The sequence below is a fragment of the Bubalus kerabau genome, chromosome 1 (assembly GCF_029407905.1).
Source record: "Bubalus kerabau isolate K-KA32 ecotype Philippines breed swamp buffalo chromosome 1, PCC_UOA_SB_1v2, whole genome shotgun sequence".
NCBI lineage: Eukaryota > Metazoa > Chordata > Mammalia > Artiodactyla > Bovidae > Bubalus > Bubalus kerabau.
Window position 1 is genome coordinate 77544193 of NC_073624.1, and position 14129 is coordinate 77558321.

Here is a 14129-nt window from a genome sequence, read left to right on the forward strand (position 1 = left end):
TAAAAACCAGACTATTGCACTGAAATTCTTAGAATAAACTGTTAAATACCATAAGCACCTATGAACATTTCTGTTTAAAAGCGATTGGACACTGCAGCAACATGAGTGGACCTAGAGATTATTGTACTAAGTGAAGTAAGTTAGACAGACAAATATCATGAAATCACTTATATGTGCTATATATATATATATATATACACACACACACACACACACACACGCACACACACACACAGGTGAACTTATATACAAAACAAATAGACCTAGAGACATAGAAGACAAACTTGAGGTTACCAAAGTGGAAAGGAGAGAGGATAAATGAGTTTGGGATTAACATGTACACACTAATAGGTAACAAACAAGAACCCATTGTATAGCACAGAGAACCATATTCAATATTTTGTAATAATCTGTAATGGAAAGGAATGAAAAAAGAGATATATATCTTTGTATAACTGAATCACTTTTTTGTACACTGGAAACGAACACAACATTGTAAGTCAACTATATGTCAATAATTTTTAAAAAAAAATATGACTTATATTTACCAATAATAAAATAAAAGACATTGGGAACTGTTTAAATGACTTAAATAACCAGATATAAATAATATTGGACATTTAATTACTTTTCCTATTAAACTCCAGGTACATCCTTAGGAATAATTCTAGCAAAATTAAAGTGTTATTTTTTATTTGCTTGTCTGAGCTGTGGTGTGTTAAATGTGCAACCTCATTATTTGTATAATAATCCATTACAATTTTGTTTACAGATCTATTTCCCTTATCTTTTCAGCATTGTCTATGGTAAAAACTAATTAGAGCTGGTAAGGCAGTTGTTTTGTTTGCTCCAGCCAATGAGATTAAGTGTACCATGCTGCCAAGACTCTTAGCCAATGAAAGTATCCTGAATTCCCCTCTGTTTAGTGTAATGCAAGTGCCTCATTTGTGTTGTATTGGTTTTAATTTTCTGCTGTTTTCTGGGTTTTAGGGAACAGTTTGACCCAAAATGGCTGACATAATCTATGTAAGTGGTAGTGTTGGCTCACAATACAGAAACAAAAAATACCATGACATCAAAAAAAAAAGAAACCCACACACGTGTTAGGGTGACCTGAAATAGGAGATAGATAATTAGAAGTTGGCTTCCCCTTCTAGACTTGGCAACATGAGAAAAAGCTTGATCTGTTTGCGTATGAGGCAGCTCCTTCTCATGGGGAAGGCACAGTGTCTTTGTAAACACTTTGAAGATCAATAGTGGAAACCTCTGGAACCTGTGGTAGATACTAGACAATTCCAAACACCTCAGCCACCAGCAGCAGTTCAAACTGAGTGGTCAGGCAGAGACTGCTCATCTTCAGAGCAGGAGTGCTCTGATTCCCTCAAGGCATCCACTGAGCATGGCAACAACCACTCCAACTTGTCTTGGGAGGAAGATTTTAATGCCACCAAAGACTGTTCCACAGTCCTGCAAGGCAGTACTGCTTTTGTGAGACTTTAATTGGAAGTTCATGTGGACCTGCCATTCAGAGGCACCTATCCCTTCCTAAGCCAAATTTTCCAGTTCTGGGTTGTACTGTAATTCACTCAATACAAAATTAACATTAGTCATGATTCTCAGTGGTAAGTATCAGAAATTAACTGTATTAGTTTGCTATGGCTGTCTTGGCAAAGTACCACAAATGAAATTGTCTCAGCACAATAGAAATTTATTGTCTCATGATTCTGGAGGTCAGAAGTCTGAAATCAAGGTGTCAGTAGAGCCATGATTATGTTACATCAGATGGCAAAAGGGAGATTGTGTGGGTTGGCTAATTCTAATCACTGCTGCTGCTGCTGCTAAGGCGCTTCAGTCATGTCCGACTCTGTGCGACCCCATAGACGGCAGCCCACCAGGCTCCCCCGTCCCTGGGATTCTCCAGGCAAGAACTGGAGTGGGTTGCCATTTCCTTCTCCAATGCATGAAAGTGAAAAGTGAAAGTGAAGTCGCTCAGTCGTGTCTGACTCTTAGCGACCCCATGGACTGCAGCCCACCAGGCTCCTCCGTCCATGGGATTTTCCAGGCAAGAGTACTGGAGTGAGGTGCCATTGCCTTCTCCGAATTCTACACAGGAGCCTTTAAACTCAGAGCTTTCTCTGGCTAGTGGCACAGGGGGGAATCTGAGATTCAAAATACAGGCATACCTTGGAGACAGTGGGTTCAGTTCCCTAGCTTTGCAGAAAAGTGAATATTGCAATAAAGAGAGTTGCACAATTTTTTTTTTTTTTTAGTTCTACCAGTTTATTGCTACCAACCCATCTCCCTCCACCCTCAGGCACGCATGCTCAGTCATGTAACCCCATAGACTGCAGCCCGCCAGGCTCCTCTGTCCATGGACTTTTCCAGGCAAGAATACTGGAGTAGGTTGCCATTTCCTTCTCTGAGAGTTGTACAAGTGCTTTAGTTTCCCACTGCATATAAAAATTATTTCCTTTACACTGTAGCATATTAAGTGTGTAATAGCATTATGCCTAAAAAACAATGTATGAACTTTAATTTAAAAATACTTTGTTTCTAAAAACACTGTCATCTGAGTCTCCAAAGAGTTGTAGTCTTTGTGCTGGTGGAGTCTTGCCTCAGTGTTGATGGCTGCTGACGGATCAGGGTGGTGGCTGCTGAAGGTTGGGGTGGCTGGGGCAGTTTCTTAAATAATACCACAGGGCAGTGTACCACATCAGTGACTCTCTCCATGACAGATTTCTCTGTAGCATGCAGTGCTGTTTGATGGCATTTTACCTACAACAGAACTTCTTTCAAAATTGGAATCAGTCCTCTCAAACCCTGCCACTGCTTTATCAACTAAATTTAAGTAATACTCTAAATCCTTTGTTTTCATTTTAACCATCTTCACAGCATCTTCCCCAAGAGTAGATTCCATTTCAAGAAAGCTCTCACTCTGTTGATCCATAAGAAGCAACTCCTCATCCGTTCAAGTTTTATCATGAGATTGTTGCAATTCAGTCACATCTTTGGGCTCCAATTCTAATTCTAGTTCTCTTGCTCTTTCCCTCAAGTCTACAGTTACTTTTTTCACTGAAGTCTTTTATTCCTCAAGGTCATCCTTGAGAGTTGGAATCAACTTCTTTCAAACTCCGGTTAGTGTTGATGTTCTGACCTTGTCTCATGAATTGTGAATGTTCTTAGTGGCATCTAGAATGGTGAATTCTTTCCAAAAGATTTTCAGTTGGCTTTTGTCCAGACTCATCATGAGGAATTACTGTCTATAGCAGTCGAAGCCCTAGGAAATCTAGTTCTTAAATACTAAGACTTGAAAGTCAGAATTACTTCTTGATCCATGGACTGCAGAATGGATGTTGTGTTAGCAGTCATGAAAACAAAATCAATTAATTAAATAGTTGTACATCTCTATCAGAGCCCTGGGGTGACCAGGTGCATTGTCAGTGAGCAATAATATTTGGAGAGGACTCTTTTTTTCTGAGCAGCAGGTCTCAGCAGTGAGCTGAAAATATTCAGTAAACCATGTTGTAAACAGAGGTGCCATGGCCTGGTTTGATCATCTGTCTAGACCACTATAACTTTCTCCATCTCAGCAATAGGGCTATTTTGCTTTCTTACCGCTTGTGTGTTCACTGGAGTAGCACTTTTAATTTCCTTCAAGAACTTTTACTTTGCATTCACAGCTTGGCTAACTGGCACAAGAGGTCTAGCTCTTCTCCTGTCTTGGCTTTCAACATGCCTTCCTCACTAAGCTTGATCATGTTTAGCTTTTGATGATGTGAGAGACATAATAAACCTAATAAACCAAAATCGTGAGAGATGACAAAGTGAGAAACTTAGGATTCTTCCCGTCATTTGAAAACTTAGAGGCCATTGTAGGGTTATTAATTGGTCTAATTACAATACTGCTGTGTCCTAGGAAATAGGAAGCTCAAGAAGAGGGAGAGAGGAAGGAGATTGGCTGGTTGGGGGAGCAGTCAGAACACACACAACATTTACGGGTTAAGTTTGCCTTCTTATACGAGTGCAGCTTGTGACACCCCAAAACAATGATAATATTAGCATCAGGATCACTGATCACAGATCACCATAATATATGTAATAATGAAACAGTTTGAAATAGTGCCAAAATTACCAAAACACGACACCCAGACATGAAGTGAGCAGATGCTATTGAAAAAATGGTGCTGATAGACTTGGTCAATACAGGATTGCCATACACTTTTGATTTGTTAAAAAAAAAAAAAAGCAGCATCCACAGTACAATAAAGCAAAGCATAATAAAATGAAGTATGCCCCATAAGGTGACTCACCACACTATTGCTGCCTTTAAAGTGAAAGGAGCCATGTGTTGAACGCAGGCAGCCTTCAGGAGCTGAGAGCAGCCCCCACTGACAGTCATCATGGAAAGGAGGTCACAGTTCTGTAACCAACACAAACTGAATGTGGCCCCAAATCTGAAGGAGCTAGAAAGTGGGTTCTTTTCTAGAACCCCCAGGTAGGAGCTCAAGCTTGCCAATCTTGGGTTTGACTTCATGAGGCCCGGAGCAGAGAAACCCAGGGTTCACTTACACTGCTCTTTTTCTAAAAAAGAAAAAAATTATTTATTTGTCTGTTTTTGGTTGTGCTGGGTCTTCACTGCTACGTGGCCTTTTCTCTAGTTGTGGAAGGTGGGAGCTCCTCTCTAAGTTGGGGTGCGCGGGTTTCTCGTTGCGGTGGCTTCTCTTGTTGCAGTGCGTGGGCTCCAGGGCACTTGGGCTCACTAGTCGCAGTGGGTAGGCTCTATAGTATTTGCCATTCCAGGTCTCTAGAGCATAGGTTCAGTAGTTGTGGGCTTAGTTGCTCTGCAGCACGTGGGATCTTCTCAGACCAGGGATCAAACTCATGTCTTCTGTGTTGTTAGGTGGATTCTTTACCACTGAACCACCAGGGAAGCCCTCACTTGGACTTCTGATACATAGAACTGTGAGCTAATACATTTGTTTTACTTTAAGCCACTCTGTGATAATTTGTTACACAGCAATAGAGAACCATTACGTTATTCTTTTGATATTGGGTTGGGAAGGTGGAGGGTGGGGAAAATGACCTTCTTTACATGATTGCCCTCTGAATTTGTTTCCCTTTTATGAGTTGTGCATAATCATGTTTCCTTTATATGAACAATCCCAGCTACATGATGAAGACATTTCTGCCCCCTTTCTGTTGGTTGTTTCAGATTCTCTGTTTAATACCAGTTGAACATCAGTTCCCTCCATGTGGCTGGTGTCCAAAAACTAGCTCTCCAAAGGGATCCTCTGACTTGGTCCTGGTGGGAAGTTGGACAGGGGGATCTGAATGAAATTAAATTTCTTTTGCAACAACTCAGCATATTGCACCATACACATCTGCAGTCTCTTGCTGCTGGGATTCTGTTAAAAGGCAGTGTTCATCTTAGGGGCTACAGTAAAACTCCTTACACCCTTGCCATCTTCTTAAGGGCCTGTGAGAAACTCCAGCAAGCTTTCCACACCAAGGCAGGAGATACCACTCGAACTCAGTATGTCTCTTCTGCCAGTTGAGTGGTTCATCAACTTCCAGACAAGATATGATCAGTTTCAGATTTAGTTGGGGGTATGGGATGTTATAAACTCTCTGTTCCTATTTTGTTCCTGGTCCTCCCTTTAAACTCTCAGTGGTAAAAGTTATCAAACTGGTTGAACCTGTATTGCCCCTGTGGGAACCAGAGTTTCAAGTCAAGAACTGGGCCTAATTTGAACTTAGTCTTGAAGAACTGAGCAACTGTTCTTCATAGAGCAACATCCCCAATAAAATCCTGAGGATTCTAGCCACCGATAACCTCTGAGGACTGGATAGGATACCAGTTATGCTCCATATTGGGGCTTCCCCAGTGGCTCAGTGGTATAGAATCTGCCTGCAAAGCAGGAGTCACAGGAAACACAGGTTTAATCCCTGGGTTGGAATGAACCCCTGGAGAAGGGAATGGCAACCCATTCCAATATTCTTGCCTGGAGAATCCCAAGGACAGAGGAGCCTGGCGGGCTACAGTCCATAGGGTCACAAAGAATTGGACACGACTGAAACAACTTACTTAGCAGGCACACACACAACATGCTCCATATATTGTCCTGTTGCATGATTCTTGTTACAAATTTAATTCATTAGTGTGTTTATAAGAAAAAAGCCCTAAGTAAATAATAACTAAGTAGAGTTTATCCAAATGAATACAAGGATAGTTCAATATTAGCAAATCTATCACTATACTCTTACCATATTAACATATTAAAGAGAAAAACACTTCATCTCCAGATGCATAAAGAGGCATTTGATAAAACTGAACACACACACACACACACACACACACATATATATATATTAGTTGACCAGTTTTTTTTTTTTTTTACTTGACCAGTTTTTAATACTGACACATAGCCTAGAGGGGTGGGATGAGGTTGAGGGATGGAAGGGAGGTTTAAGAAGGAGGGGACACATGTACTCATGGCTGATTCATGTTCTTGTATGGCAGAAACCAACACAACATTGTAAAGCAATTATCCTCCAATTAAAAATAAAAATTTTTAAAAATTGTTACAGAAGAATACATATGACACGTGTCAAAATGTTTATGACATGTTGAGAAGTATAAATAATTATTAAACAGTAATATACTTTCATAAATATTTATGGATTTCTGGTCATTTTATTAGCAATTTATTATCTACGTTTTCTAATATTTTTTATTTTATTTTTAACAACCAAAATATTTTGTATTAGAATATAGCCGATTAACAATGTTGTGATAGTTTCAGGGGAAAAGTGAGGGGATTCAGCCATACATATACGTGTATCCATTTTCTCCCAAACCGCTTCCGATCCAGGCTACCACATACCATTAAGCAGAGTTCCATGTGCTATACAATAGGTTTTTGTTGGTTATTCATTTTAAATATAGCAATGAACACTTATATATTTAAAAAAGTAAAAACCTGTGAATAGAAGAAACTTTTATACTGTAATAAAGGGCATCTACCTAAAACTGACAGCAAAAATCAAACTTCAAAAGCATTTTTATTAAAGTTCAGCATATGACAAGGATACCTACTATCATTACTACTATTTCCTAAAGTAATAATTTTTATAATTGTTTTAAGACAAGGAAATAAATAAATTCCCTGGCAAACCAGCAGTTAGGATGCCATGCTCTGTGCTTTCGCTGCTGAGGGCCTGGGTTTCATTCCTGGTTGAGTTACTAAAATCCCACAAGCCACGTGGTTCGGCCAAAAAAAAAAAATACATATATATATATATATATATATATATATATATATATATGCTTCACTGGTGGTTCAGTGGTAAAGAATCTGCCTGCAATGCAGGAGACTCAGGTTTGATCCCTGGTTCAGGTAGATACCCTGGAGAAAGCAAAAGTGAAAGTGTTAGTCTCTCAGTCATGTCTGACTCTTTGTGACCCCATGGACTATAGCCTGCCAGGCTTCTCTGTCCATGGAATTCTCCAGAGAAGTGAATGGCAGCCCATTCCAATATTCTTGCCTGGGAAATCCCATGGACAGAGGAGCCTGGCAGGCTACAGTCCATGGGATCACAAAAGAGTTGGACATGATTTAGCAACTAAACAACAACAAATATATATATGCACAAGAAAGAAAGAGACAATTTGATGATTTTTACAGATGAGATTATTACATAGAATACTCAAAAGCATCTATTGGAAAATTAGTTATATTTATAAAAGAAAATGCAGCAGTGTTACTGGCTCTAAAATCAAAATACAAAAATCAGTAATTGTCCTATATGCCAAGAATGACCAACTAGAAATAAAACAGAAAAAGATATAACTTAGCAATTATACAATAGCAATAAAAATTATAAATTACCTTAGGAAAAAATAGTCAAAGATACTAGAGCCCTGGGGAGAAAATGATAAAGCATTATTAAAGAATGCTAAAGTGAGACATGAAAAAAAAGGAACAATCTGTTATGTTTTCATCCGGGGAGAATCCAAACTGAAAAGATGTCAGTTTAATCTATTAATCCAATACAACTGAATCAAAATTCCAATGAGATTCTTTTTTATGAATTAGACAACCAGATTCTAAAAATGACATTAAAGAAGAGTCAAAACAATAGTCAAAAAGATAAGGCTAGCTTTCCCTATTAGATGTTGAAACTTACCATATAGAGTATTACCCTACAGCTCAGCAATTCCTCTTACTGTTTTGTGCATATGGTCTATTGTACTTACTGTTTATAGAGTCAATGTCTAAAAACATGGAATCAGCAGATAAATATCAAGTTGATAATTATGATTGCCTCAAGAGAGGGAGGGGAATAGGATTAGGAATGAGAATGGGGGAATTTCATTTTTTAATGTTCGCTTTTAAAATATATCTGAAGTAGAAATGACAAATGTGTATTATAAGCAGTGGTGACATTGGGTAATAATTATTTTGTGAATATTTCTGCACTTGAATCTTTTGAAAATAAGCAAAAAGTTGATTGTTTCTCCAAATAGAACTAAAAATGCTGTATTTATAGACACTGTTTGCTGGGATTTGCTTTTGAATTAACACTATCTTCAGATGTTTGCAAAGATATGAGAAATTTGATCTACTTCTGTAATTTTAGATGGTCTCATAAATACTGTAAAACTTATAGCATTCTAAACATTCTGAGATAAATCTTATTTTTTTTACCATTCTTTAAAGATTAGTCATCACAAGGCAAACCATTCAATATCACAGTAATCCAAGTCTATGCCCTAACCAGTAACGCTGAAGAAGCTGAAGTTGAACGGTTCTATGAAGACCTACAAGACCTTTTAGAACTAACACCCAAAAAAGATGTCCTTTTCATTCTAGGGGACTGGAATGCAAAAGTAGGAAGTCAAGAAACACCTGGAGTAACAGGCAAATTTGGCCTTGGAATACAGAATGAAGCAGGGCAAAGACTAATAGAGTTTTGCCAAGAAAATGCACTGGTCATAGCAAACACCGTCTTCCAACAACACAAGAGAAGACTCTACACATGGACATCACCAGATGATCAACACCGAAATCAGATTGATTATATTCTTTGCAGCCCAAGATGGAGAAGCTCTATACAGTCAACAAAAACAAGAGCAGGAGCTGACTGTGGCTCAGATCATGAACTCCTTATTACCAAATTCAGACTTAAACTGAAGAAAGTAGGGAAAACCACTAGACCATTCAGGTATGACCTAAATCAAATCCCTTATGATTATACAGTGGAAGTGAGAAATAGATTTAAGGGCCTAGATCTACTAGATAGAGTGCCTGATGAACTATGGAATGAGGTTTGTGACATTGTACCAGAGACAGGGATCAAGACCATCCCCATGGAAAAGAAATGCAAAAAGGCAAAATGGCTGTCTGGGGAGGCCTTGCAAATAGCTGTGAAAAGAAGAGAAGCAAAAAGCAAAGGAGAAAAGGAAAGATATAAGCATCTGAATGCAGAGTTCCAAAGAATAGCAAGAAGAGATAAGAAAGCCTTCCTCAGTGATCAATGCAAAGAAATAGAGGAAAACAACAGAATGGGAAAGACTATAGATCTCTTCCAGAAAATTTGAGATACCAAGGGAACATTTCATGCAAAGATAGGCTCGATAAAGGACAGAAATGATACGGACCTAACAGAAGCAGAAGATATTAAGAAGAGGTGGCAAGAATACACAGAAGACCTGTACAAAAAAGATCTTCATGACCCAGATAATCATGATGGTGTGATCACTGACCTAGAGCCAGACATGCTGGAATGTGAAGTCAAGTGGGCCTTAGAAAGCATCACTACGAACAAAGCTAGTGGAGGTGATGGAATTCCAGTTGAGCTATTTCAAATCCTGAAAGATGATGCTGTGAAAGTGCTGCACTCAATATGCCAGCAAATTTGGAAAACTCAGCAGTGGCCACAGGACTGGAAAAGGTCAGTGTTCATTCCAATCCCAAAGAAAGGCAATGCCAAAGAATGCTCAAACTACTGCACAATTGCACTCATCTCACATGCTAGTAAAGTAATGCTCAAAATTCTCCAAGCCAGGCTTCAGCAATACGTGAACTGTGAACTTCTTGATGTTCAAGCTGGTTTTAGAAAAGGCAGAGGAACCAGAGATCAAATTGCCAACATCCGCTGGATCATGGAAAAAGCAAGAGAGTTCCAGAAAAACATCTATTTCTGCTTTTTTGACTATGCCAAAGCCTTTGACTGTGTGGATCACAATAAACTGTGGAAAATTCTGAAAGAGATGGGAATACCAGACCACCTGACCTGCCTCTTGAGAAATTTGTATGCAGGTCAGGAAGCAACAGTTAGAACTGGACATGGAACAACAGACTGGTTGCAAATAGGAAAAGGAGTATGTCAAGGCTGTATATTATCACCCTGCTTATTTAACTTATATGCAGAGTACATCAATGAGAAACGCTGGACTGGAAGAAACACAGGCTGGAATCAAGATTGCCAGGAGAAATATCAATAACCTCAGATATGCAGATGACACCACCCTTATGGCAGAAAGTGAAGAGGAACTAAAAAGCCTCTTGATGAAAGTGAAAGAGGAGAGTGAAAAGTTGGCTTAAAGCTCAACATTCAGAAAACGAAGATCAGGGCATCCAGTCCTATCACTTCATGGGAAATAGATGGGGAAACAGTGGAAACAGTGTCAGACTTTTATTTTTCTGGGCTCCAAAATCACTGCAGATGGTGACTGAAGCCATGAAATTAAAAGACGCTTACTCCTTGGAAGGAAAGTTATGACCAACCTAGATAGCATATTCAAAAGCAGAGACATTACTTTGCCAACAAAGGTCCGTCTCGTCTATGGTTTTTCCTGTGGTCATGTATGGATGTGAGAGTTGGACTGTGAAGAAGGCTGAGCGCCGAAGAATGGATGCTTTTGAACTGTGGTGTTGGAGAAGACTCTTGAGAGTCCCTTGGACTGCAGGGACATCCAACCAGTCCATTCTGAAGGAGATGAGCCCTAGGATTTCTTTTGAGGGAATGATGCTGAAGCTGAAACTCCAGTAGTTTGGCCACCTCATGCGAGGAGTTGACTCATTGGAAAAGACTCTGATGCTGGGAGGAATTGGGGGCAGGAGGAGAAGGGGACGACAGAGGATGAGATGGCTGGATGGCATCACTGACTTGATGGATGTGAGTCTGAGTGAACTCCTGGAGTTGGTGATGGACAGGGAGGCCTGGCGTGCTACCATTCATGGGGTCTCGAAGAGTCGGACATGACTGAGTGACTGAACTGAACTGAATAAATGCGAGTAAGAAGTGGCTCTTGGACCAGGATAAAAGTCTATTGTACCTGTGTTTGCAGAGCTTAGGTGCCAAAGACCGCAAAGATACTCAAGGTATCTCCATCTCTTAGAACAAAGGAGGGTATCAAGAACAATGTTGCTAAATATTAAGCAGAAGGTGCCTCCAGAGAAGCCTCCAGGCAGCACAGCAAGGGCAGAGTAATAAAGGACATCCATGGATGGGATGGATGCCTGCAGGGAAACAGCAGCAGCTGGTCTGCATTTTTTCCTTAATAGTAAAGTCGCAAACAGCAGTAACTGGTTTGTTTTTTTAAAAAACTTTTTATTTTGTATAGGGATATAGCAGATTAACAATGTTGTGATCATTTTAGATGAATAGCAAAAGGACTCGGCCGTATATAAATGTGTCCATTCTCCTCCAAACTTTCCTCCCATCTAGGCTGCCACATAACATTGAGCCCAGTTATCTGTGCTATGCAGTTGGACCTCATTGGTTATCCATTTTAAATACAGCTGTGTGTACATGTCCATCCCAAACTCCCTAGCTACCCCTTTCCCCTCCAGGAACTGCTTTTAGAGTGAACGGATCCAGTGTGTTTTCTTTCTTCATTTTCTTTGACTTCTGCAGTATTCAGTACCATTACTTGGCTTCTCTGGTTTTTGAGACACTACCATATGGCCAGGCATTGGTTGGCCTTCTGGTCATCTCTCATTTTCTGCTGTTTGTTCCCTTGCTACTTTATCCCAATTTAGTCTCTTTCCTTTGAGGAACTCATCAGGTTTTAAGTGTAGAGACAACTGATAGGGACAGAGTAAATGGACAAAGTAAGTGATTAAACTGTTAATCCCACTAGGGGATTGTAAGTAGGAAAAAAATAGGGAGGACTCCTGTAAGTTAATGATTATTCAAGAAAGCAGGTTTGCTTAACCACAAAATCAAGCAGGCTTGCTTAGCAATAAAACCAGACAACAAAACATGCCCCAAAACAATAAAACAATGGTGGCATGACACACACATCCTGCCCAGTGAGCTCAGTTAATAATCCCTAGAATGTGCTCTTGCAGATGTAAAAAACAATTTGTGGACCTAGCTTGGCAGTGTTGCTGTTGTTGTTTACTTGCGAAGTCATGTCTGATTCTTGCAACCATTTGGATTGTAGCCCACCAGGCTGCTTTGTCCATGGGATTTCCCAGCCAAGAATACTGGAATGAGTTGCCATTTCGTTCTTCAGGGGACCTTCCCGACCCAGAGATCAAATCCACGTCTCCTGGATTGACAGGTGGATTCTTTGCTGCTGAACCACCAAGGAAGCCTAGTTTGACCATGTAGGGACAAGAAAACTCCCTTGCTCAACCTGGAGGAGGAACTGATAATGGAAACATGACATCTATTTGAGCAAGACAAAGAAGTTCTTCTCTCCCTCCCCACTTTTCCGTTGATTATAAAACTATACCGAGTTCTTGGGGTGTGGCATCCCCTTGCCCTCCTGCTTGTAAGCCTCACAAGAGCCTATCTGTATATCACTTCTTCTCTATCACCTTGCCTCTCACTGAATTCTTTCTGTGCTGAGACAGAAGGGACTGTGGTACTGGAGCTCTCTGGAGGCCCCTGAAATGATACCTAAACTTGATAGTCTGTCTTCGGCATGAGTTTCAGTTCTGTATTTTCTACCATGAGCTCTTCATTCTGTGGTGCATCATCCAAAATGCAACAACTCATTCAACTTCATTTCTTCCAGACTTCTGGTCAGCAGTATCATTATTTCTTTGTGTGTAAATTCATAGTCTTCCTGCTAGGTGCTATGATGGCAAGGAGTATGACCATCTTCTTTACCAGTAGGGGCCTTGGAGAGTGCTTGTTACACTAAGTTAATTTTCAGTCTCTTTTCCCTGAAATATAGAATCCTTGCCTCATCTCTTTTTTCCCCCAACACTCCAAATACTATCACTTCATTTTTGCCCTTCTTTTTTTGCTTCCATTAGAAAAAAAAAAAGACTAATCTGATCAGTTCTGCCCTTTGTTTCTGCTCTACTAATTCTGCCAAGAAGATTTTTTCAAATACGAGGCCAAAGAGAAGGGGGAAATTTGGTCCAGAGGAGGCTTGCCAGACTATTCATGAATTTGGTCATGGTGATGCTGTTAAAAACAGTTTAAAGCAATTCACCAGTTTACATTCTTCCCCTTTGTCCACTGCCTACCCTGTCCAAAGCCCAAATTTCCTTTGTTGGACATTTAAGGAAACATCCAAATTCTTAAAATTCTTTTTCTTGTTTCTTATGCAAGACAAACTTGTTTCTGAAACAGCCCTTTATATTTTCACTTTTGGGCTTTTTGAATATTTTTCTTGTGCCTGGACTGTATCTAAAGGTCTCTGAAGCCTTTGTGCACTGCCTAGTATTCACTGAGCAATCCTGTTTTTCAACTCAGAGCACACACCTGTTCCTTTACTTGGCGTTAACAAATTGCATAATTTATCTTTTTATGCTGTTTTCTTCATCGCTTGAGATTTTATCCTGTGTCAAGCACACACTTTTACAACCAGAAACTTAACTATATTTGATAAAGATGAGTTCTTTATAAAGCCCGAATAAATCCCTGAAGATCATGTTAGCAATTAGATTAAATCAATTTAGTGACCACTATGTTTTTCTGAAGGAGATCAGCCCTGGGATTTCTTTGGAAGGAATGATGCTAAAGCTGAAACTCCAGTACTTTGGCAACCTCATGCGAAGAGTTGACTCATTGGAAAAGACTCTGATGTTGGGAGGGATTGGGGTCAGGAGAAGAGGACGACTGAGGATGAGATGGCTGGATGTCATCACTGACTGGATGGA